This window comes from Oreochromis aureus, linkage group 3 (genome assembly GCF_013358895.1).
Source record: "Oreochromis aureus strain Israel breed Guangdong linkage group 3, ZZ_aureus, whole genome shotgun sequence".
NCBI classification, from domain to species: domain Eukaryota; kingdom Metazoa; phylum Chordata; class Actinopteri; order Cichliformes; family Cichlidae; genus Oreochromis; species Oreochromis aureus.
The window spans coordinates 42,939,450-42,965,072 of record NC_052944.1 but is presented as its reverse complement, the minus strand read 5'-3'; the positions used below and the strand labels follow the sequence as shown (position 1 = coordinate 42,965,072).

The 25,623-nt window shown below is 41.5% G+C and overlaps 1 protein-coding gene and 1 long non-coding RNA gene across 2 annotated transcripts in view; one reads left to right on the top strand and one right to left on the bottom strand.

The window, feature by feature from the left end:
* LOC116333427 overlaps window positions 1-25,623 on the top strand; it is a 493,334-nt gene that overhangs the window by 267,923 nt on the left and 199,788 nt on the right. The gene's annotated exons all lie outside the window — the stretch shown is intronic.
* On the bottom strand, window positions 4,916-15,679 carry LOC120438202. Its single transcript, XR_005611712.1, has 4 exons — window positions 15,513-15,679; window positions 14,922-14,998; window positions 9,806-10,165; window positions 4,916-8,197 (listed from the first exon to the last, which is right to left on the bottom strand). It is a non-coding gene; the product is annotated as an uncharacterized LOC120438202 (long non-coding RNA).

The window sequence follows — 25,623 nt, the reverse complement described above, 5'->3', positions numbered from 1 at the left end:
GAGGACTAAACTCTTGATCATCTGTTGATATCATGTTACAGGACGGTTGAAATAAGACAGAAGATGGATAAACTCGGATTTGATATTGAAAATAATACAAAAGCAGTAAGATATGGTTTGTTTAAAGAAAAGATGAGTGAAAATAAAAGAAGATTATTTTGCTTGGTGATGTGCATTATAAATGTACACATATGGAAAACAAGGGCTAAAGGGGTTATAGAACAAAAAATGATAAGTAGTTCCGTAGTATGTAAAAATATTGTAGCGGACTTGAGGAGGAGGAAAACTATAGATATGAACCTATGTAATGTCTTGCCGTGGGAGTTTTTATCCTTGTAAAATGTAAAACATGACATGAATAATCTGTGCATGATGTTTATATTGTGTGAATTTGTAATTGTAAATTTTGATATTTAAATAAAGTATTTAAAAAAAAAAAAAAGCAAGGGTGGCAACGCCTGAGTTTATCCCTTCCCTTCTGCTCCTATTGTGCCCAGTGTCAGAGTCTATCATGCCGCCTTATACACCTGCACCCTATGCCTCCAAGTTTGGCAACTTATGGGTCAGATTGAAATATGTTGGAGAAGGAGAACTTCCCACCAGGGATTTTGTTGCGGTGGAATTGCTTTTTCAGTCCTCTTGGGTAAATCCTCGTGACATTTATTCCTTCATCTCCCTCCCAAACAGAAGGGACTTCGAACTGTGTTTTTTCCAGGAAGCTCCTCTTCAACGTTTCATGGAGATTGTTCTTTCAAACTCTAGCCAACCAAAATGGAAAGAGTGGACGGTAGAATCATCTCTTCAAATTGAAATGACCACACTAGTGGTCAAATTTTGGACAGGAAGAATTCCTGATCATGACATCGAATTATATTTGAAAAGATATTGTGAGGTGTTACATCCACCTATTAAACCGGTGGATAAATTCGGCCTGTGGTATGGGGTTCAGAAGTTTAAAGTTTGTCTTTGGAGAGATGAAGATGGACATCTCATCCATATCCCCAATTCCATCTCCCTGGGCCCGTACAATGGTTGAGTTATCTATCCCGGTCAAGCGGCTAGATGCTTTATTTGGCAAGCTTCCGATCACCAGGTAAAAGAAGGTCCCACGATCAAGTGCTGGAAATGCGGAAATCTGGGACATACAGCTAAAATATGTAAAAATGAAAGTGAATGCTCTCTTTGTGGTCATAAAGGGCATACTTTTTTCAAATGTCCGAGATCATATGCAAACATAGCTAAGAATCAACATCAATCTCTTTCTGCTTTTGAGACATCTGGTCTACAGCAGACAGCAGGAACTCTAGAACACTCTAATGAGGTCCGTTTGATTGTGACTCAAGCCCCAGCAGAAGAACAAATGCTTCCAGAACAATCAGGAAACCTTCCAGAAACTGAGTCTCAAGTGTCTCCTCCGATTGTACATAATGCAACCATCACAACAGAAGGATCTACTGAACCGGCTGTACTGGAGGAGGAGGAGCATCTGGATCTACACTTAGAACAGCAAGAAAGCGGGGAAGGTTGTGAGGAGGAGCAAGTAGACACACGGGATACAAATGGATCTAACTCAATATCATCAGAGATTGTCAGTGAGAATCACGCCAACAAGGAAGAAAAGGATGATGAAAGCGATGAGGACATCACATCTGAAAGGTATGAAAGCGCGAGTGAGAGTGAAGGATCTCCTGGGGAAATACCAATGGGAAATATTACAGTAAGCCATGATGACGATCTGACGGAAGCAGAGCTACGGTGGGCAGTTTTTTCCAATAAGGATCACCCTGCAATGGGTGAGCTGATTAATGATTCCCCTAGTGTATGCAGAAAGAGGAGTGTCTCTGTAGTCTCCTATAGTAGGGAGAAATGGAAAGACGTCCAACCCAGCCCTTCGTAAGTAATTTGCTTTACACTAATCTCGAATATAAGTCTCCTCAGAGTACTAACCTGGAATATTAGAGGCTTACGGTCAGAAAGATACAGAAAAAAGAAGGTTGATTATTTATTAAAGCTAAATTATGATATCCTCTGTCTACAAGAGATGAGACTGAAAAGTGACAATGATATATCTGCCCTAACTCTAATGTGGTGTCCGGGGCACTCTATAGTTTCAATCGGGGAGGATAAAGCAGATGGAGTTGGTATCTTCTTTAAAGACTCAAATGTGAACATAATCAAACGAAGAGACATTATTCCTGGAAGACTTCTTTTAGTTGACTGTTTTTATCATGGACAGAAGATGCGGATCATTAATGTTTATACTGCACCTGAAAGGACAAAGAAAATGAGGCTGTTAAAAAAAAATGAAGCAGCTCTTGGAAGTGGGTTTTAATGTAATAATATGTGGCGATTTTAATATTGTAACAGAAGAGAGTGATAGAGTTGCTACAACGCCTTTTAAGATCAATCGTGAAGGTAAATTCTTAGAGCAAGTCTGCACAGATGCTTCCCTCAGAGATTTTTATAGAATAATACATCCCACTAAGATTCATTTTACTAGGTTTGACACAAATGTCAAAACTAGAATAGATAGGATCTATATTTCTTCTTCAATACGTGCCCTGTATTATGATACCTATATGACTGATCTATCTGATCATATGATTGTTAAAGCTACAATGCAGTGTAGTCTCGACTATCCTAAAAGTTATTGGAAATGAAATACGGCGTGTTTGAGGAACTTAGCATTAACACAAGAACTAAAATGTGAAATTAAAAAAATGTTGCAATTAAGAATTCTGGTAAGTTCTGAGATAGAACTGTGGGATTTGCTTAAAAGCCGGCTGAAAGATTTCTTCAAATTCAAATGTTTGGAGCTAAATCATGCTAAGAATATGAAATATAATGAAGATGTAAAAACATATATAAGTTTAAAATGTAAAAAAAAAAAGAAATGAAGAAGAGGAACATCAGATGGAGGAGTTGAAAAAAGGAATAGAATTGATAAATAATGAATTATTATTTAATATGCGGATAACAACAGGGTGTGATGGAAATGGAAACGCTGATTTTGCGATTGTCTCTGGTCAGAGGAGACGTGGTAGCAACTTTATCCCCTCTATTAGGGACGGTAGTGGAAAACTAATTGTGAAAAAAGACACGCTATCAGAGAGCTATGCTCTTCCATGTTTTCGGCATTACCTTCAGACAGCAATGCTCTACGATCATTGTTAAATGTTATTGAACCTCTTGAGCCTTCAGCTTTTGGTCCACTCCTAGGGGTGATAAGAAAAGAAGAGGTCGTGGCTGCTATAGAGCAACTGAATAATAATAAAACTCCAGGTCTAGATGGTTTCTCAGCTGAGTTTTACAAGTTGGGTATAGAGGAGGTAAATGAACTTTTAACCTCAAGCTTTGAATTTAGGACTTGAAAAAGGAGTATCATGTGACTCTTTCTATTATGGTCTGATGTGTTTATTATATAAAAAAGGTGATAAAAGTGACATAAATAATTATAGACAATTAACAATAATGAATGTTGATTAGGTGATTAGATTGGAAGATGTATTAGATAAAATTATTGTGAAGGAACAGACATGTGTCATAAAGGGTCGCCAGATGTGGGATAATCTGTGCACCCTGAGAGAGGTAATATACTCCAGAAGAGACTCTGACCTTTTTATTCTTGGTTTAGATCAAAAGAAGGCATTTGATTATCTTTCACATTCGTATATATGGGCAGTAATGGGCAGATGCCATCGCCACAGCCCTCCACGCTGTGCTGAGTCACCTAGAGCAGCGGCAGAGCTACGTCCGAATGCTCTTCGTGGACTACAGCTCAGCCTTTAATACAATCATCCCGGACATCCTCATCACCAAAATGGTCACTCTTGGCCTCCCTCCTCTCACATGTGCCTGGATAAAAGACTTTCTCACAAACCGGCCCCAGACTGTAAGACTTGGCCCTCATCTGTCCTCCACTCGCACACTGAGCACCGGCTCCCCACAGGGCTGTGTGCTGAGCCCCCTCCTGTATTCTCTCTACACCCACGACTGCAGTTCGACCCACAACAACACTCTCATCATCAAGTTTGCTGATGACACCACGGTAGTCGGACTCATCTCAAAGGGAGACGAGGCAGACTACAGAGAGGAAGTCCTGAAGCTGGCAGCCTGGTGTTCAGAAAACAACCTGGCACTGAACACTAAGAAAACCAAAGAGCTCATTGTTGACTTCAGGAGACACAGCACTGACTTGGCCCCCCTTTACATCAACGGGGAGCGTGTGGAGAGGGTCCACACCTTCCGGTTCCTTGGTGTCCTCATCTCTGCTGACATCTCCTGGACAGAAAACATCTCAGCGGTCGTCAAGAAGGCCCAACAGCGGCTGCACTTCCTGAGAGTCCTCAGGAACTACAAGCTGAACTCCAACCTGCTGCTGACCTTCTACCGCTCGTCCATTGAGAGCCTGCTAACCTACTGCATCACGGTATGGTACGGCAGCTGCACCAAGGCGGATAGAGTGAGGCTTCAGAGTGTGGTCAAGACAGCACAAAAGATCATCGGCTGCCCTCTCCCCTCCCTGTTGGACATTTATTCCTCCCGCTGCCTCAGCAGAGCAGCAAACATTATCAAGGACAGCTCCCACCCTGGTTTCAACATGTTCAGCCTGCTTCCCTCAGGGAAGCGCTACAGGTGCATCAGCACAAAAACCCACAGACTCAAAAACAGTTTCTTCCCCAAAGCCATAACCACCCTGAACTCACACATGCACCGATAACACAGCCCCCCACTTCCCACTTCCTCTTTGGACCACCACTGTGCAATACCAATTCTATGTGCAATAACCCAACTGTATATACACAACACTATTTATTACATATTACTTTTTTTAAAACCGGCTTGTATATTTGTACATTTTATATATCTTTTTCCCTATGTTAATACTGCCCATATGTATATAGCGCTGCAGAACTGTACCCCCCCCCAGCATGTTTGCACTGAGTAGGAGATGCTCTGTATCTCATTGTACAACTGTATAGTGACAATAAAGGCATTCTATTCTATTTTATTCTATTCGAATGAAGGCCTATGGGATGCCGGACAGTTTTATCACAATGGTGAAATTGCTGTACAAGAAATCCATCATACAAGTCAAGGTAAATGGAAGTTTGACCGAACAATTCCATGCTTCGTGTGGAGTGAAACGGATGCCCGCTAAGCGCTGCTTTGTATGTTTTAGCCATCAATCCTTTATTGAAACTAATCAATAACGATTCTAATATTAAAGGATACTGTTTAAGTGACGGCTATAGAGTGACAGCCATGGCTTATGCCGATGACGTTACAGTTATCATTAGGAATCAGGACGAGTTAGGTAGGTTATTTTTTCACCTCAAACAATATGAATTGGCATCAGGGGCAAAATTAAATCAGGAAAAAACCGAAGGAGTGTGGTTTGGTTCCTCGTTACAAAAACCGAAAATAAACATACAAGTAAATGATGAAATGAAAGTCTTGGGAATTTGGATCAACAAAGGAGACCCCTGTTTGGTAAATTGGTCTAAAAAGGAATGTGAAATTAAAGAAGAAGTAGCGAAATGGGAAAATAAAAACACCAATTATAAAGCGCGAGTTAATATAGTTAAAACCCATATAGTATCGAAACTTTTTTTTCTCGCTACGGTTTTTCCTCCCCCTCATAAAACAATTATGCTTTTAAACAAATTGTGTGTTAAATTAATATGGGGAACAAATCGAGAGGTAACGAAACGAACCTTGATGTATAAGGTAAAGAGTGTGGTGGATTGGGTGCGCCAGATCTCCGCATCACTTTGAGAATTCCGTTTATTAAAAATGTTTTTAGCCCTCTTAATAGGGAAGCTCCGTGGATTAGCGGTCATGTAGCACAATGGGAAAAATTAAAAGGTAGGGCTAGATCAAATATACCTTATTATAAGCTTCTTTTTGGTGACATTACAGAGCAGTGGAAAGATCTTGACATTAATTGGACACAAACATGCACTAAACAAGTATATAATATAATTAATAAAAAAATTAATGAAGGACAGATAAAATATAAGGACGTGGGCGTAGGAGAATACCCGATAATAGTTAAAAATGTTTATGATAAACTAATTTCTGAAAACATGAGAGACACGGTTTGGTTGATTTCTGTCGGACGTCTCCCGGTTAGAGCCGTGGTTCAGTGGAGCTGCTATGTCACCACTAAAGAATGCCCAATGTCACAATGTACCGAAGATGAAACCCTGGAACATTTACTGTTATCCTGCTACAGAACGGTAGAGATCAGACAGCAAATGGCTAAAGCGGGGTTTGATATTGATAATAACATAAAAGCTATAAAGTATGGTCTGTTTAAGGAAAAAATGTATGACAATAAAAGACGCCTTTTTTGGCTAATCATGTGCATTATCAATACCCACATTTGGAAAACAAGAGCCAAGGTGGTCATTGAACAAAAGATGATAGATAGTGTGGCTGTTTGTAAGAATATTTTTGCAGACTTGAGGAGGAGGAAAACTCTAGAACAGAAAAATAATAGTCCTTTACCTTGGGATCTTTTAAAGATATGAATAATGTTAAAATGTTTGAGTATGATTTTGGGAAGGTTAACTGAAATTTTAGTTTCATGTATTTGTTGTAAAATATCATGTGTATTGCCATATATTTTGATGCAAAGTTCTTATGTGTTGCTTTGTTATGAATTGCCATGAATTTTGAAAATAAAGGCTTAAAAAAAAAAAAAAAAAAAAAAAAAAGAATAAAGGCCTCACAGTGAAACAACACACAGATCTAACACTGGAATTAAGACCTGAGAGATATAATATGGACCAGGTTCAACATAGCCTGACTTTCTTTATGTTAGCTTGTTTAAAGAAATCTAAAACCCCGGTCAGAGATGAAAATTTTTATTTTAAGTTATTAACAGCAACATATAAGGTGACATATAACCCACAAAAAGAGGAAGCTGTACTTCCTGCAAGGAAAATGATTTTGTGTTTAGCTTAGCCCCCTTTGATAAAACATGAGGTAAAACATATTCCACTAAGTAATTAATCTCACTTCATTGGACCTCTCTGGTCACACCAACAACTTAAAAAAAACCTTCATTTCACAGAGTCTGGTAGAGGTTTGACTGCTGGCCAGGAAATCCCAGTTAATATTAACATCAGCCTCATTACAGAAAGAGCTGAACTGAGAGGTAATCTGTAATGGATGGCTGTTTTAAACTAATGTAAACTGAATAATATGAGGTAGAAGGAGGGAAAAAAGAAAAAAAATCAAATTACTGATTCCAATCAAGTCTTTGTCATCAGCTGTGAGCAAAGTGCATTCTTTTTAAGGTCAATGTTGGATAAACACTGATCGATAAACTTCATAACACTAGTTTGCATTAATGACAAACAGCAAACTATTTTGATCATGTTGAGGTTTAAAACGTAGCTGCACACAAACCTTTATAAAGTCTAAACTGCTCCATAGAAGAAGATGGTTTGCAAACAGAAGCTGATACAAAAACACTTCTATGTAAACTGAAGGAGCTCCATTAGCACCAGAGTTAATTAACAGCACATTTTTAACTCCTTCAGTACAAAAACGTAAACTTTAAAGTTGAAGTAGCATTAAAACTGTAAGAACTATAACAAAGCAGCTGCTTTCCCTATTACTTTCAGTTTATGGTTAGCATTTGTGCTAGCCACACATTGTACCAATGAATAACAATCCAGGATGAACGAACATGTTTCAGATTTGGGATAAATAGTGTTTTTGGTGAAGTGATGATTAAATTTCTCTTTTACACATGTTTCAGTCTAAACGTAACAAAATGGGATGCAGCAGGTCAGGGTGTAAAAATAATAGAAAAATAATTGAAAAAAAAAACCAAACAAACTTGGGAATAAAAGTGCATAAGTTTGTGTTAAATATGGGAGAGTGGAGGATGATGTAAGTGTGCACTGCTCTGTGGTACAGCTCTGAGGAATTGCAACAATATTTTAAAAACAGTCAGCAGCCTCATTACAGTCAGAGGTGACCTCAGGAGTGATCTGTAATGAGGCTGCTACTTCACATAAATACAAATTATATTGATTATTTACTTTACAATACGTTAAAATCAAGTAATGCAGGGAAAGTGCAAAAATCACAGCTGCAAATAAACCCAGAGCTGAATAGAGACCGATCCTCTCACAGCTCTCTGGTTTCAGTGTTTCTGTCTTCAGTTTTTCAACAGCAGCTGCAAAGATATTGGAAAAGTATGAGTGACAGGATCATTAAATGCAAACTTCTGAGGATAAGAAAGTGTAATTAATGAAGGTGAAGTGTTTAGTAGCTTAAAAGATTTTGGTTTGGACAAACAGGTGCAGACCAAGCACTGAACTTACACAACTCCAAGTGAATTTTAGCTTTACACTATTTCCTCGTGGTGTGAAAACAATTTCCCCAAACCTCCAACTGGCCACTTCACTCATTACATCTTGATAGCAGCTGGACCCTCATTTAGCTTCAGAGCTGCCTTGTTAATGGCATAGATTCAGCAACCTGATGGACGAGTCTGGGTTGTCCGGAGAACTGCATTTGTCTGACTGCATTGACCCAAGAGTCAAGTTAGGTGGAGGGGAGATTATGGTGTGTGTTTTTTTTTTTTTTTTTTTTTTAGATTTGGCTAAGACCCTTAGTTCCAGTAAAAAGAAGTCTTAATGCTTCAGTGTACCAAGACATTTTGGACAATTTCATGGTCTCAACTTTGTGGGAATAGTTTGGGGATGGCCCCTTCCTGTTCCAATATGACTGCACACCAGTAAACAGAACAAGGTCCATAAACACATGGATGAGGAAGTTACTGATCTTACGGCTGCTGATCTTAAGTGGGCAGGGCAAGTGAAACTACACTTTTACTCTAAAGCCATTTAACCACACAAGGCAGGAGTTACCCTCTCCATCATCAAAGCTTTCATTACTGTAGGAGCCATATGAGTTGTTCCCTTTTTGGATTAAGAGGGTTGGTTTAAATGCACACACTGTATTGGTGCACAGGTGTGGGGCGTGACTCATGGGTGTGTTAGGTGATAAATGTGGTTGCACTCACCTGTTCACCTCACCTGATGTTAATGACCATGAGTTTAGTTTAGTGCACTAATTGATGCCATAGCCAGATGCTGTAGTTTGGCATAATAATTGATGTAATGTTTATGAGTTGCATTCATGTTTGTTTGTGCAGTCTGTGCATTTGTATCATGTTTTGATCCCATGTACTGATTTTTTATAGTGGACAGTACAACGTGGAATTAAAGGAGCAAATAGTACAGAAGTGCATCTCATGTGTTTATTGTTGTGCATCATCTGTGTCCTCATGTTTAGCCTGCCGCGGCCTTTGGTTGGAGGAGCCGCAACAATTACTAATGTGCTAAACAAGTTATTAAAAGTTTCTCACATCACACATACTCATCTGTTATAAAGATAAACGAAAGTGCTTGTGTACTTGTGAATGCGACCTCTTTCCACCGTAAATGCAGATTGAAACTGATCTCAGAGCAGTGAAAGTGGAGCCAGCAGCAGCTTGGCTAGTGCAGTAATCTCCAATTGTTTCTGTCCTTGATAAAGTCTGCACCTTACTTGTAATGACATAATTGTAACTGTAATGTGACTACTAAACTTGCTACATTAATACATTACTGAACAATATAATCCCAGTATCACATTACTCTGTGTTACAGCCAAGAGATGTAAAAATCTCCCTTACTGAAAAGAAACACACTGATTTGGTATCCCTTAATTATCCAAGGCTAAATATTTGTTTACTATTTAGTTATTGTGCAGGATACCAACAGTGATGTCATCTTACCTGTAACATTGAGGTCACATGTTTTGGAACTAACTTCTTCGTTATGGACAACGATGCAGTGATATGTCCCCGTGTCGTTGAGCCTGAGATCAGTTAGGACACATTCAAGCCGTCCTTTCCTGGCGAGCTGTGAATCACACTGCACTCGTCCTCTGTAGTTCTCATCTGGATACACCTCAGTGCCAGTCTCACTGTTATAGAAGAAAACCCGTGTCTTCTTTTTCACATTTATGAGGTTTATTTGTAGGAAGTCAGGAGGCCTGTTGGTATCGAAATGGAGCAGCCAGGTCATTGTGATGTTACTGTTTTCTTCTGCTTGGTAGACCTCCTGTTCTGCACTCATAGTGAATTTAGTCTGACCTGCAAGAGGAAACAGACACAGAGTAAGTGAGGAATTATAAAAAAGCCTGAAAGAACTCAATAAATGAGTATAGAAATAAATAATGGACAAATTAAGCCCACTAACAAGCTCAGGATATACAGTGGCTTGCAAAAGTATTTGGCCCCCTTGAAGTTTTCCACATTTTGTCACATTACAGCCACAAACATGAATCAATTTCATTGGAATTCCACGTGAAAGACCAATACAAAGTGGTGTACACGTGAGAAGTGGAACGGAAATCATACATGATTCCAAACATTTTTTACAAATAAATAACTGAAAAGTGGGGTGTGCATAATTATTCAGCCCCCTGAGTCAATACTTTGTAGAACCACCTTTTGCTGCAATTACAGCTGCCAGTCTTTTAGGGTATGTCTCTACCAGCTTTGCACATCTAGAGACTGAAAGCCACTGTAAACTGCTTTTTTTTTTTTTTTTCCTCCCCCTGTCCCGTTTGGATCTTTAGCCATCAGAATTGTTGTCTTAAGGCCAAGAGAGATGCCAAGCGGATTTACTTTACCAACTGGATCATCATGGCCTTGCCATATTGATCCATTTGATTGACCTTTATTATAATTATGTATTTATTTTATTTTCAGTTGTTACAGTCGGGACAGACATGACTGGGAGATAGGACAGGGAGAAAGAATGAAAGAAAGAGAGGGAGAGAAAGAAAAATTGAGGGGAGAAGAGATGGCGAGAAAGGGGAGAAGAAAGAAAGAAAAACAAAACACCTGGATCACCTGTATGGAGAGAAAAAACAGAAGAGACAACAAACAAACAAACAAACAAACAAACAAACAAACAAACAAACAAACAAAAACAGCTACATAATAAATACAGCACCATCACAATAAACTAGCTAGCAGTAGATAACAGTAGATACTAAATATTAAATGTTGTTGTGCAGCACGCAAGATAGCGCACAATGTGCTTTGAGGTAGCAGCCAAGAAAGGTGTAGTTTGTGTCTGTGAACACCCGTGTATACACCTGTGTGGATAAGTATGCTTGTATTCCAAAGGTTTCTCCATGTAACGATCTGCTAGGGAGTGTGGGGAGCCATAGCCCGTCCCCAGGGCACAAAGCAGCTATGGAGGAGATCCAGGCCCCAGACATCCAGAGGCCCCAGAGTATGAGGACCCAAGGAGGACCACCAAGGGGGGAACCGTGCCACCCTCCTGGGAAGAGCTGAGTAGACCCCCAAACGAGATGTCACCCAGCAGCCACAGAGCAGAGGCCGGAGGGGTTGCAGTGGCGTGCCCGCTGGCTCTGCCGGCAGCCGGTTGCGCCAGAGAGGACCGAGCTTCAGGCACCAGAGGCCAGAGGCCTGAGGGCACCCCACCCCGGAAGGGCCCAGCCGAGCCACAGGTGCCAGGCCCGCCAATCGGCCACCAGGAGTGAGCCGGTACATACATGAGTGCCCAGCCCCAGTTGACAAGAACCACCAGCACACCAACGTCTGAGGGCATCAGCCACCGGCAGGGAGTGTGGTGAGGGAGATAGGCCTCCGTGCTTTGGAGGGCCTGATATGTTCCCAGAGAGGTAGAGTCTAAGGCCCAACCTGACATATAGACACAGACAAACAGACGCACACAGACTCAAACGTGCATTCCCACCCCCATATACACAACCAAATACTCGGCACTTACCCAACATGTAAACAGACACAAATAGACACTGCACAGACAATCACACTCCCCAAACATACTCTGTATCCCAGGTCCAGGTACCCCCGCCCCCAGAGGGGCAAGCCGCACCTAGACCCAGGAGGTGTAACCCTTCTCTCTGGGGTGGAGGCAAGCGGACCGCCCCCCTATCTGCAGTAGCAGGGAGGCCCCGCATCCCAGACCCCAATCTGACGGCCAGCACCTCCTCCCAGCCCTGACGGCTAACAGAACCGGGGTGAGTGAAGACCCCAAACCTCCCTCCGCCCGCTCATATGTAGTGTTGCTGTGTGCTGTTTTAAAGTGCATTTAAAACACAGGAGGGCATGGTGCTTCCTGCCAGAGAGCAGCACGGCTCCTCCCGAAAACCCTCAGTGTCTATATGCATTAAAATTGAGGGTAGGGCACCAGCGCCAGAGGTGGGTTGAATACACCGACCATCCTCTGGATGCTGTAAACGTGCCCACCCCAAGGCCCTATATGTATGTGTTATGTGAGAGTGTGAGTAATGTGGATGTCTAGGTTGCAGAATAAAATTGAGGCACAGGTGGCCAGAAGGGGACAGGGGGGGAGTGCCTCCCTGCACCCTGGTGACACATCTGCACCCCAAGCCCTGTGTGTGTGGGTGGGTGTGGTAGGCGGGAAGAGGGAGGCAGCTGAGGATGGGGAGGGAAGAAAGGGAGGGCAGTGGCCCCTCCTGGGGCCAGCTCCCCGCTGACCCCAGTAAGCACCCCAACTCTGGAACCCACCAGGGCAAGGGGCCCAGGCCCATCCGGATCGGGGCCCACAGCAGCAGCACCGCCCAGCCCCGCAGAGTCCGGGGCAGCCCACCCGACTCCACTGCAGAGAAAACTGCACCCACCCCATCATCCAATCATCTCCCAAACTACACAAGACAATAGACACCCAGGTTGAGTTCATTCTCTACCTCTCCTATATCTCTCCCCACCTGCAAAGTGAGCTCCTGTAGAGAGAGACCACCTGCAAAGATGTAACAGCCTCCCCACCAGTTAGAGAGTCCCCAGTTGGGCTGATGCACCAGGGTCCCCTGCACTGGGGCTGAGCCCCTGCACCCACCCGCCCACAGCCCGGCGACACAACAGCCAGGACCCAAGCCCCAAGGCCCTGCCAGCACCCCAGACCGGGGCGGAGCACCCCAGACCCCCAAGCCTCCACGCCCGTCCCGGACCCACCGGGGCAACCAGGCCACCAGGCCAGTAACCAACGTCCGCCAGTACAGACCCTCCCCATCTCCGCTGTACGCAGCCACAAGGATAACACCATCTAGGAGCCATCAGAGCCCCTAACCAGGTCGTGTGCCACATCCCCCCGGTTAGGCTCTCCAGGAAAACATCCCTAGGGACTCCCCAGACGCCCTAAGGCCGTCCCTACCCCATATCAACCACAATAGCGAAGGCAGGACCAAACCATGACCCCCACCCCACTAGGTGATGAAGCCGATCAAAGGAGCCCAAAGGGATTGATCAAATGTGGTGGCAGAGGCTGTATCAAGACTAATGTGATCTATTAGATGGTTTTATATTGATTAGAATTAAGATTATTTTATTTTTCCAGTTAAGGAGGACTGTTTTCTTGGCAATGCATAGGGCTGTAAAAACAATGTGGGCTCTGTTTATTTCTGCAGTGACCTCATCCAAGTTGCTCAGCAAGCATACTAAAGGGGAGGCTGGAATGTTGCATTTCAGACACTTTGATAAGTCTTCACATATCTCACGCCAAAACTTCTGAACTGGTGGACAGAACCAAAGAGCGTGGATGTAATTGTCCGGTGTATTTGCTAGACAGTGTGTGCAGTTGTTGGAAGACGTATAGCCCATCTTGAACATCCTATGACCAGTATAGTGCACTCTATGTAATATTTTGTATTGTATTAATTGCAAACTGGGATTTCTGATCCATTGAAAGGTTTTTAAGCATATCTGAGACCAAAGGTTTTGGTCTAAGCTGATTGATAAATCTGCTTCCCATTTTGCAATAGGAAGGGATATTGACTCATCTATTTTAGAAAGCATTCTGTATATTTTAGACAATAATTTGGGGGGTTTGTAGACTGTAGACTGCTTTTGAAAGACATGACATCCCTGATAAGGTAAAATCTGACACGCTGAGTTGAATGTGAGCCCCACTCACACACACTGCCATGAGGTGCAGCCATTCATAAAAAAAATAGCCTAAATAGAGAAAAGTCACAGCTTCTTGTTTCAGACAAGAGTTTTCAGTTGTCAACGTTCAAAAATATGCAGTGGCTTTTGTAAGGGTTTATATTTACAAGGTGAGCGGGAGGCCCATTATAACACAAATTCACTTCCAAAAAAAGAAAAATTGGAAATACATTTTTTAAAAATATATGTGTAAAGCTACAATGTTATCACCAGAAGATGAGTCATGGAGAAGTGAAAAGCAGGATGGTAGTTATAGCTTACACAAAGGCCCAGTGTCAAAAAATACAAATAAGGAGCTGGAAGCCAGAATTGTTCTACTTCTGCTATTCAAGCAGTAATAATTTATTCTATACATGAAGAATGGTACAAGAGTAAATCCTCTGTAAAAAAAAAAAAGTAGTAAAATAATTTAATAAATAAGGAGAAAATTGTTTAGTATGTGCTAGCTATTTCTATTGTCCATGTCTTGAATATGTTTAAATGCCACATATTGTACAAATGTATATATATTCTATGTGGTTTTTTTTTGTTTGTTTGTTTGTTTGTTTTTTGTTGTAGGTTTGGAAGAGAGCAGGGTGGGAGGTGAGGGCGGGGGAAAGGGTTCCTATTACTGCAGCATATTACTGGGAAAACAAACCTTTGTATGCTGTTGCAAAAAGCAATAAAAATATTGTTTAAAAAAAATAAAATAAATAATAAATTCTTCTAATTATTCTAATTAGTATAAGGATATTTCTGTTGACATAAAATACAAAATGTACAGTTTTGATGCCACATCTCAGATTTTCTGTACCAGCAAACCTTTAAAATGCTGTGTAATTACTGTATTAAATACTATTATTTTAATATATATCAACTAGAAACAGAAACATTAGCAGCTACTCACCGACTGCAGCACAGAAGAGAGTCACTGTTAATGCTGAGAGGAAGAGAGCTGTGCAGCCTGGCATTCTTCATTGAGCCCTAAAGTGTGAAACCGCAGAACGAGAACATTGAACTACATCATTATTTACAACGTTTATTAATTAACTGAGATAATCACATCACATCATATCACAGCTGCAGTAGATAATAGTATTTTCTCGATGTTCTCATACTGCAGCTCAGATTATCAGCTGTTGTCTGAAAAATGATTCTGACACGTGTTTTATCTTATCTAAGTAGAAAATATGTTAGGCCTAGTAACTGCAAATGCAAATAAGTGCATCTACACGACTATTTATTTAGTCGTGTAGATGTTTTCGTACTCCAGCTGAATCTGCTTCAAAAACTCTTTAGTGCGTTTAAAGTCTAATATGGATTTAATTCAGCTGAATGTTGTCGATGTGTTTCTGTTTTTATGCAGCAGCCCGGCCCAAAACTAAAAACTGCGAACAAACATACCGGACATATTTCTGATCCGAAGAGGAGTGCGGCGAAAAGCAGGAGATCGCATAACACTGTATGATGAAACAAACCTCTGCACTAATGTACTTACTGCCGTGTCTTTCTTTCCGCAGAAGCAACGCGGTCTCAACTACAAAAACAAAACAAAACTTTGATCTTTCTCCCCAAAGTTTTATCCGGATATCTGCGGTAGAATCCACATTCCTGCTTATCCAGGGTTCAGACTGCACGTCAAGTTGCACGTGGCTCCAAACACGGAAGACACCAAAAAAAACAAAACGATGCGAGTTATGAATGACGCAACGGGCACCACTTCCTTCCTCTCCGTTAGCTTTTAAAAGTAAAGGAAACGTGTCATGAAAGCTTTTCGTCGTTGTTTCCTTAAAATTTTTTATATTTGTGACAATGTGTGAAAAATGCCCAACACACACAATCAAACACGATCTGTGCAGCGTGATAAACGTCATCTGTTTTAAATGGATTTACTGAACAATCTGCAACAGAGTTTGACAATATTTCAAATATTTCTTTATTTTTTAAGTGTTTCATGTGCTACATTTACAGCTTGCCTAAGTCAGCGCACCTTTATGATGCACTGCAACAGAATAACAGACTAAAGAACACATTATTCAAATCAACTTGTTCTCCTGATCCATTTTAGATCACATCTAAAAGTTAAAATTTTATTCGTATTCGTTATTTGTCACACAATCATACATAGCACGGCATGCAGTGAAATGCTTGTTGCTGTGCAATGCCAGACCATACAAAAACGCAACGAAACTAGCAAGAAATTTACATAATACACAAATGTAAAATGCACATGACTGAATGAATGTTAGTTTGTCTTGGAAACTTGTAAGTTGTTTGGGGAGTCACATGAGTAACCTATATTTCTGACATCGGTTTCATGTTTAATAATGCTGCTTTGTTGCTTTACACGGTTTCTGTTTGGAGACGTTTGGCCGCAATTCAGCAGAACAAACAACAAACCGATAAGGCTCATATTTCAAGTTTCCTGTTTTACCACCACGCGAAGGGCCTTGACAAGGTTGGTGCTGCTGTGTGTGTGTGAAGGTGTGCGTGGGTCGCGGGGGAGGGGTACTATGTGTTGTAACCAATGACTATAATGTAACTGTACAAAGTGTGTCAGTCTTGTCAGCCCACTACCGACCAAACGGCTAGCCCCTGTCCCAGGTGGCGAACTCTTTTTTTTTTTTTAGACTCGGGTTTACTGTATATTATCAGGATGTACAGCTGACAGGAATCCATCAGATTTTTGCAAACACAAAGATGGTGTTGTGGCGATCGGGAGCTTAAAGCTTTACAGTCACAGGGGAAACTCGACAAGGACAACCTGGGAATTTCACACAGACAGTATAGTGCCTTCTTGGTCATTTGCATAGTTTCTAACACTTGAGCCACAGCCGTAGTTGGGAGTAAAATAACGAATTTATTGACAGCTATTTAAAACAGACATCAGAAGAGCCGATAATTTATTTGCACGTGTGTTAACTGATTCACAGCCGTGGATTACCAGTGGGCGAATGCATAAATAATCACGAACCACGGAATATCCCATCACCAGAGCACCCAATCACCTCCACTTTAGGATTTCGATTCGGAGTAAAAACACAACTTATTAATAGACCCGAAACGGGAAATCAAATACGTCCTCCGTGGTTAACCTTACTCCACAAACATCAGTAGCACGAACAGCCTCAATCAACCAAAATAAATATAAATAAATAAATATACAAATCAAATAGTACCTACTATTTATAGTAGGACCATACAATTTGATTGGTCATTAGCAGTGCAATGTTAAAATAAAATATCCATTCTGCTTCACAGTTTTCACCCGTCTCAAAAGTCACATTTACACAGCATACAACAGAGTCAAGTACACTTTGTAGCAAAGGCAGGACTGTGGATTTACTGCATAGTGGTAATACTAAGCGGCTCATAACAGACCAAAGCGTTGGTGTCATCTGTGTGCAGGTTACAACACCCCAAATGTGACTTATTGGCGCTCAAAAGCGATACATTTAAACATCAGTGAAATATCTGAGCGATCATTCATCAGGGATACGTGTGTGAATAATCGTGGTTCAAAACCATGTTTTTAATCCAAGTTGGGGAATGAAATTGTAAGAATGTTCAGGGATATGAAGCTCAATAATGTAGTGCTCTTGTGTTTGTGTTCTTTATTCTAACATGGTAGTTATAAATAAATAAAGAATGTGTGATAGCTTGTCACAGGTACTGGCTGACACCTCGTTTTGAATAATCCAACGTTGCACCAAGTTCGTGAATCACACATTTATTTCAAAAACGAAAGCCAGGGATAGTATTTAATGCACTTTGAGACCTTTGTATATGTTTGAACTTGGCAGTGGGTGTTGTGAAGCCAGCCTTTTGCGACAGCACACTTACCCTTTTATTTGACTGTGTCAAATCCACTGCAAACGCCGGTGCTTCTCTTTGTCAGAATAACTGTTCAGGCCAAAGAGCAGAAAGAGTCAAACAATTTTCTCTTTGTGTGAGACAAGACGGTTTCACTAAAAAATGGGTCATGCTGACAAAGGATTTTGTTAAAGGTGCCAGTGTGTGATTAAAAGCGTCACAGGAAGACAAAACCTCACAAAAAACTCAGTAGCTATTATCTGCTCTGAGTCACAGTTTACTTGAACTGTTGATCAATGAAATGTCTCTGGTTACATTCGAGGGCCACCATCAGCCTGCAGGGCCGCACTTTGAAAGCTTTAACCGTTACACATGAAGCTTAAATGTTTTTATTCAGCTGAAACTGTCCTATGGTTTTTATATCCTTATTTGTTAAGTTTATAGTGTGAATTTTTAGATATATTTCGAAATATTTTGTCACATGACTTGATGTTGGCGTTTAAAAATGTGCAAAGAAAAAAATAAATGCTGCTTTTAAAATTAGTTTAAAAATAGATACTTCAGCATTTTCTTTTTATTCTGATTTAAATACTCAGTTTGTGCTATTGTATACAATATAATACAATAAAACATTATTTATATAGCACATTTAAAAAAAACACAGGTATGCGAAAGTGCTTCACAGAACCAGTTAAGAGCAATATTAGTTACAAATACAAATATACTGACAGATGGGACGGGTACCTGATGTGAGGTATATAAGACTGCCTACAGCCTCTCTATACATCCTCACATCTCTCATCTTAACAGCATCTTTTTTGTATCAGAACCTTTGATCACAGGGAGTTTCCCTGGGTTTACAGTTCTGCATGTTAAACCTCATCAGTATCTTGTTGACACATGTTTCTTGTGACATTGTTACACATCCATCAGACTGAGTGAAATCAATACCCAGAAAATGCTGAAGTCTACCCAAGTCTTTCATTTTAAATCGGACTGAAAGCATTTCTTTCACATTCTTCATTACCTTTTCATTGCCAGCTGTAATTATCCACCCTGGTCGTTCAGTTGTTCCCCAGTCAGTCATATCTTATGTCACTCCTGTCTCTGTGCTCCGTGTTCCCTTTGTTCAATGTCAAGTCAATGTCTTTGTGTTATACTTCCTGTTTTACTTTGACAGTCCCTTGTCTCATGTCAGTGTTTCAAGTTTTGCTTCCCCTTGGTCCCGTCAGGTTTGATTTCTCCCAGCTGTGCTCGCCTCCAGTGTCTCATTCCCTCGTTATCCCTCAGTATATTTAAGCCCTGTGTTTCCTTTGCTGCGTTGTACCCTCATGGTTGTGTTTCCCTTGCTGTGTCTTAGGTTATATTATTTCCTAGTGTAGGTCCCATCCATCAAATAAAGCTGTGGGGTAGTTTTTGAGTTTACTCTTTGCCTCCGTTAGTCTACATTTGGGTCCTCTCCTGCCAGCACCCAGCCTGTTCATGACAAATGCAGCACATAACAGCAGGGTGCAAGGTGCTAGCAGGCATCTACATGGAACGCCATAACCAAGTAGCCGGCATAATATACAGAAACATCTGTGCTGAGTGTGGCCTGGATGTCCTGAGGTCAAACTGGGAGAGTTGAGGTTGAGGGTAGCTGAGAATGACCGTGCTAAGATCTAGTGGGACTTCTGAATGACAGCAACATCAGGAAGAAGGAACACGAAAAGCTGGAGAAATACCAAGAGCTCGAGAAGATGTGGAGGGTGAAGGTAACAGTGGTCCCAGTGGTAATCAGAGTGCTTTGTGCAGTGACTCCCAAGCTAGGCGAGTGGTTCCAGCAGATCCCAGGAACAACATCTGAGATCTGTCTAGAAGAGCGCAGTCCTAGGAACAGCTAAGATACTGTGTAGGACCCTCAAGCTCACAGGCCTCTGGTAAGGACCCAAGCTTAACCGATAGACCACCCGCAGGGGCGAGAGGGGAATTTTTAATGACCTTGTGTGGGTGTGTCCTGTCATCTCTCCAACCTGGGTGAGCTTTGTGTGGTGGCTGCTTGCTCCTCCTCTGTGAAGTGTGTGTTTTGGTGATTTAGCCTTTTTAAGTTACTTTTCAGTTTAGTGCAATTAGAAGTGCTAGAAAACTTAAAAGTCAACTAAACACGGGAGCCAGCTTAGCTCAGTGGAAAACGGCGAACTGAGTTCAAGTTCAACCTGTGGCCCTTTGCTGTCTTCCCCGCCTCTCTCTTCCTCTGCACCTTCCTCTTCATTTTCACTATTACTATCCAATAAAAGGCAAGGTGCCTTGTTAGTTTGAGGATTTCTCCAAAATGTGATGATCAGTTATTGATGGTCTGGTATAATAAGTGGTTTTGTTTGGAGTTGTGCAGAACTTGTCTGTGTCACCGTTTCAGAGAATATGATCAAGAGGTGACAATAGCCAAATTGTCCAGCAGGTGCCACTGTGGAGATGGTTTCAGATTGTGCTTGTATTGACGATTCAAAACAAATGCTTCAAATCTTTCACGAAGCCTTGCTTTGCTCATCATGGTGAAAACTTCACAGGAAGTCCGTATCTCAGCATTGCCATAGTTATGTCACAGTTTAGCTGGAAGCTGAGCCAAAATCCAGATTTAAGAGCGAACTTCATAAATCAAGAAACTGATCTTTATTTTATGCAGCAGAAAATCCACATTTATTCCCAACTAATGGTTTAAATGCACAAAGGGCAACATAAGACGAAAATAAAACAGGTAACACACTCTGAGACAGAGACTAAGACGCACAAACTTGACAGGGAAAAAAGGAAAACAAACACGAAGATGAAACCAGCTTAACACATGAGACACAGGGTTGATAAAAACAAGAGGCAAATTTTTACTCAAACACAAAATCCCCAGAGACATTCATACCTTACTACCACAAAACTATCATCCAGGGGAAGGACAAGGAGCCCAAAACAGTAAGTAGTTTATCTGCAATTCTGTTTTTGTATTCCTTCACCCTTCTTTTACTTTGTGTTTCTAAGTGTGGCTTTAAAAGTACAATACAAGGTCTAGTAAGGCTATAAATAGGTAAAATGTTCTTATTCTTATGAAGTAGGCCTGATACAGTTTGTTTGCACCATCTGCTTTCAAAAACTTTAAACAGAAGAAAGATCAGAAACTAACAGATCAGTGGAATTATTTCCTCTCCTCAATCTAATCCACTGACATTCAGTGTTACTCTAATTTAAAAGCTTTGAGCTCCTGATGTCATTTCAGTGTTAGAATTCATCAACACTGTTGTGTCTGACATTTTATTGTCAGGTTGAAGAAACCTTTTGTATTTCCCATCAGTTTCAGTGCAAAGTGTTTTCACATGTAAAGAACAACATGGGGAAATTCTGTAATTCTCCAGCAGACGTGTCTGATCAGATTTCTGGAATAAAGAAATATTTATGGCTTTTTCAACTTATTCCATCTATCTTCTGTTAGAAAAAATAAAAACATTTAATTGTAAACTGATTTGGTTACGACATATTTGTGTGTGAACATATAAACTCTGATTCTTGAATGGTGAACTTCACAGTCACCATCATTATGTGATGTGTTGGTTTAGTGCAGGGGTGGGCAATCTCAGTCCACGAGGGCCAGTGTCCCTGCAGGTTTTAGATCTCACTTTGGGTCAACTCACCTGAATCACATGATTAGTTCGTTACCAGGCCTCTGGAGAAGTTGGGCGTTTATCAATATGCGTACTTGTGCGTACTTGCGTTCTCGTGTACTCGTGAAACGTCATCAGTCGGAGACCAAGTACTGTTCCAATTCGAAGTACGCATCACGCCGAGAACGCGAAAAAGTCCCGGATGTGTTCTCGATCCGCCCATTTTATCGAGCATGCATCGGTGTAGACTTGGGACAGCTAAATATCCCAGAATGCATTTCGTCCAAAACTCAACAGCGGACTCCCGGCACATCTTCCCCGCCCCCGCTCGCGGACTTGAGAATTGAGAAACATCCCACGAGTCCGTGCTCGCGTTCTCGGCAGGTACGTACTCCCGTGCGTTCTCGGCGGGTACGTACTCACCGAGAACGCGAGTACGTACTCGCGTACTTGGGCATTGATAAACGGCCCTTCAGGACATGTTGAGGAGCTAATTTAGCCATTTAAATCAGCTGTGTTGGTTCGAGGACACATCTAAAACCTGCAGGGACACCGGCCCTCGTGGACTGAGATTGCCCACCCCTGGTTTAGTGTGTGACCAGTTAGACCAGGGGTGGGCACCGAGGGCCGGTGTCCCTGCAGGTTTTACATGTGTCCTTGAACCAACACAGCTGATTTAAATGGCTAAATTATCTCCTCAACATGTCCTGATGTTCTCCAGAGGCCTGGTAACGAACTAATAATGTGATTCAGGTGTGTTGACCCAAGGTGAGATCTAAAACCTGCAGGGACACCGGCCCTCGGGGCCTGGAATTGCCCACCCCTGAGTTAGACTCCTCCAGTGAGCAATCAGGGCAGTAAACAATACAAACAACAAATCTGCAGAAACAAAGTCACCAGAAGTATTCTGTTAGTAGACATTTCTCACAGATGGCTGGTCTTTGACTCTGACAACTCTGCAAGATGTTTCCCCTTATTCAACAAAGCATGTCTGTGTCAGAGTGTGCATCGTCTCTGGAAACCCTAACTGTGTGAAGCAGGTCTGTTTCTTTTTCATAGTAAAAGGAAACCTCAACATCTGTCAGCCTACCAGACCATCCATAGATTTTTCAGGACTCAGTGAACAAACACCAGAGTTTTTTTTTTTTCTTCTATTTGTGGACTATGCAAAGACACAGGACCCTGAAACTGCAAGCTCGACATCAATATTGTATCTAGATCAGCTCTCTCAAGTCACTGAAGTAATTTTATATCTTTTTTTTTTTTTTACTTTAAATATATAAACTTAAGCTGTAGCTGTGGTTTATGTTTGTGGAGTTTTCAATTCAGAATCATCACTATCAGGCTGTAGTGCAGTGAGCGACACCTACCGACAGTTGCTATGTGTAGCTGCTGTCAGCTTTGATAGAGTACTGTACCTTTGTGCAGAGAAGAGCCACACTGACACATGCAGACAGTTTAAGAAGCGCTGGAGAAAAATGTATTTAACAAAAATACCTTGCAGTAAACAGGATTTTTTTATAAGGATAAATATTCTACAAATTTATCTGAAAGTGATTATTATAAAAGAACTCATATTTTATCAGTAGCCACAGTTGTGGTCCTAATTATCAGGTGCCCTCTGTACTGCTGTTACACTGTTTAGGTCGAATTGAAACATTTTCAGATAATATCAATTAATATCAGTGAAAGTGATCAACTTTTCTGTACTTGATCATGAGTCAGTGAAGTACTGAAAGCCAGAGAAGAAGACTTTGATTTATTCTGAAAATAGTTCACGTTTTAAAGTCTTCAGAGCTGCAGAAATTTTTTTCATCAACAAGGTGGAGCCATGTTTAAACTGATAAATAAAATGAAACTATAAAAGTGCAGGTTTTTCCTCTGGTTGTTTCTATTGCAGTTGTTATAGTTCTTGTAGTTTTGATCAGTCGGTGTTATTATCTTACTAACCTGTAGATTTTCCTTCTTCTAGCTGTACTGACTGACCTTTGACCTCATGTGTTGATGACTCCTCACCTCTGTCTCCTCTCACAGGGAGAAGATGATCTGCAGGATCCTGCTGCTCATCATCCTCACCTCATGTGTCTCTGGTTAGTTTACAGCTTCACTTTATGAACTCCAAATAAAGCTCAACAACAGATTTGTTCCAGTTCTCAGTGTGTCTGCTCCTCTCTTTCCCTCTCTGTCTCCTCAACAGGATCATTTGTAGTCAATGTGACACAGACCTCCTATCAGGCAGAGGAGAACCACAACATCACACTGGAGTGGACGTTCACCACCAAACCTGACAGATCAACCAAATCTCTTTCCATCATTTGTTGCCTTATAGCTTGCCATGAACACTTTGTCCTCTATCGTGTCATTCATGGTGTTGAGTTGTCAAAGTCTCGGGATAAAAAGTTTTCAGGACGAGTCCAGAGTGACAAAGACGCCCTCAGAGAAGGACGAATCAGACTTCAACTGTCCAGACTCAGGACTGATGACTCGGGTCTGTACCTGTGTGAGGTGAAGACAGATCATGGCTTCAGTGTTGGAAGCTGTCGACTTAACGTCACTGGTAAGATGATAGTGATGATTATAATTGCCATTTTTATCCATCCATCCATTTGCTTCCATTTATCCTTTTCAGGGTCGCGGGGGGGCTGGAGCCTGTCCCAGCTGTCATAGGGGCGAGGCGGGGTACACCCTGGACAGGTCGCCAGTCTGTCGCAGGGCCAACACAACCATTCACACTCACATTCACACCTAGTGACAATTTCGATTATCCAATCCCCACAAGCTGCATGTCTTTGGACGGTGGGAGGAAGCCGGAGTACCCGGAGGGAACCCACGCAAACACGGGGAGAACATGCAAACTCCACACAGAAAGACCGTGGAATGGTGCCATGATGATGGTGGAATTGAACTCAGGACCTTCATGCTGTGCGGCAACAGTGCTAACCACCGTGCCACCTATCTTTTTGTTGTTGTTTATCTTTATTTAAATAAACAAGAAGTGAATGAGGGCTGTTAAGAACTGTATTATGTTGTACATGGCGATAAACATAAGTTAAAGTCCAGATGGTCTTCATTTTAAGTCTAGTCTTTCACAGGAGCTGCCGATCAAGTCCAACATCAGAGAACAGCTTGGAGTCCACAAGCAGAGAGCTGGGGATGGACCATATTTTACACTGGACTGGGACTAACAGCAGCAGCTCTGTTTTTCTGTTTGTCTGTTGTCCTTATTTTTGTTTTACAAAAAAAACCAGACCAGAAAAGCATTGAGTCGCCAGAGCTTTTCACCAAGACTTAATCCAAGAATGGACTGTAAGAGTGTGACAGTTCATGTAATCAGCTTTGGCGTCCCAGTCAGGTCTCTGTCCTGACACATAAGATTGATGCAGTTGAAAGCTTTACCCGTGAAATACGCAAAAACTTTACAAAGCATGTAAACATATTATCACCCCTAACATTAAATATAACAAACAACAGTTTCTCTCACAAAAATCAAATGTATCAACACACAGAAAATATTAGCCATTTGTCATTGACTGGTGTGAAGAGACACCAACATATTATTCCAGTGCTTGCTTCCCTTCATTGGCTTCCAGTGCGTTTTAGAATTAAATTTAAAATCTTACTTTTGACTCAAAGCGCTAAATGGTCAGGCACCAGACTATTTGTCTGAACTTTTGCAGCTTTACACACCCTCCAGAGCCCTTCGATCAAGTGATCATTTGCTCTTTACCTTACACAAGTCTAGAATGGTTCACAGAGGGGATCGGGCATTTGCGGTTGTGGCGCCGAAAATGTGGAACAATCTACCTCTCCGCATTAGAAAGGCCCCAATTAGAAGGCCTACAAAAGTTTGGATGCTTCTCAGTATTTTGTGCCATGATGAGAAACACGCTGCAGCCACGGTCTCTGTCACTGCTCCGGTATTTATGTGATGAGAGGAGAAACTGTCCGAATGAAAGTTAGAATGAGTTTTTCTGCTTCTCGCTTTTTCTCCTCATATACTGTAGACTTGTAGTCAAGACCGCTTAAACCAATACCAAGACCAGAGGGTATCGAGACCAAGACAAAGTCGAAACAAGACCGAGACAAAAAAGTCTTTAAACTGCAGCCAGATGCTGCTTCGTTTATGGGTGTCAGGCATATTTATGTGTTTTTGTGATGCACTTGCAAAGC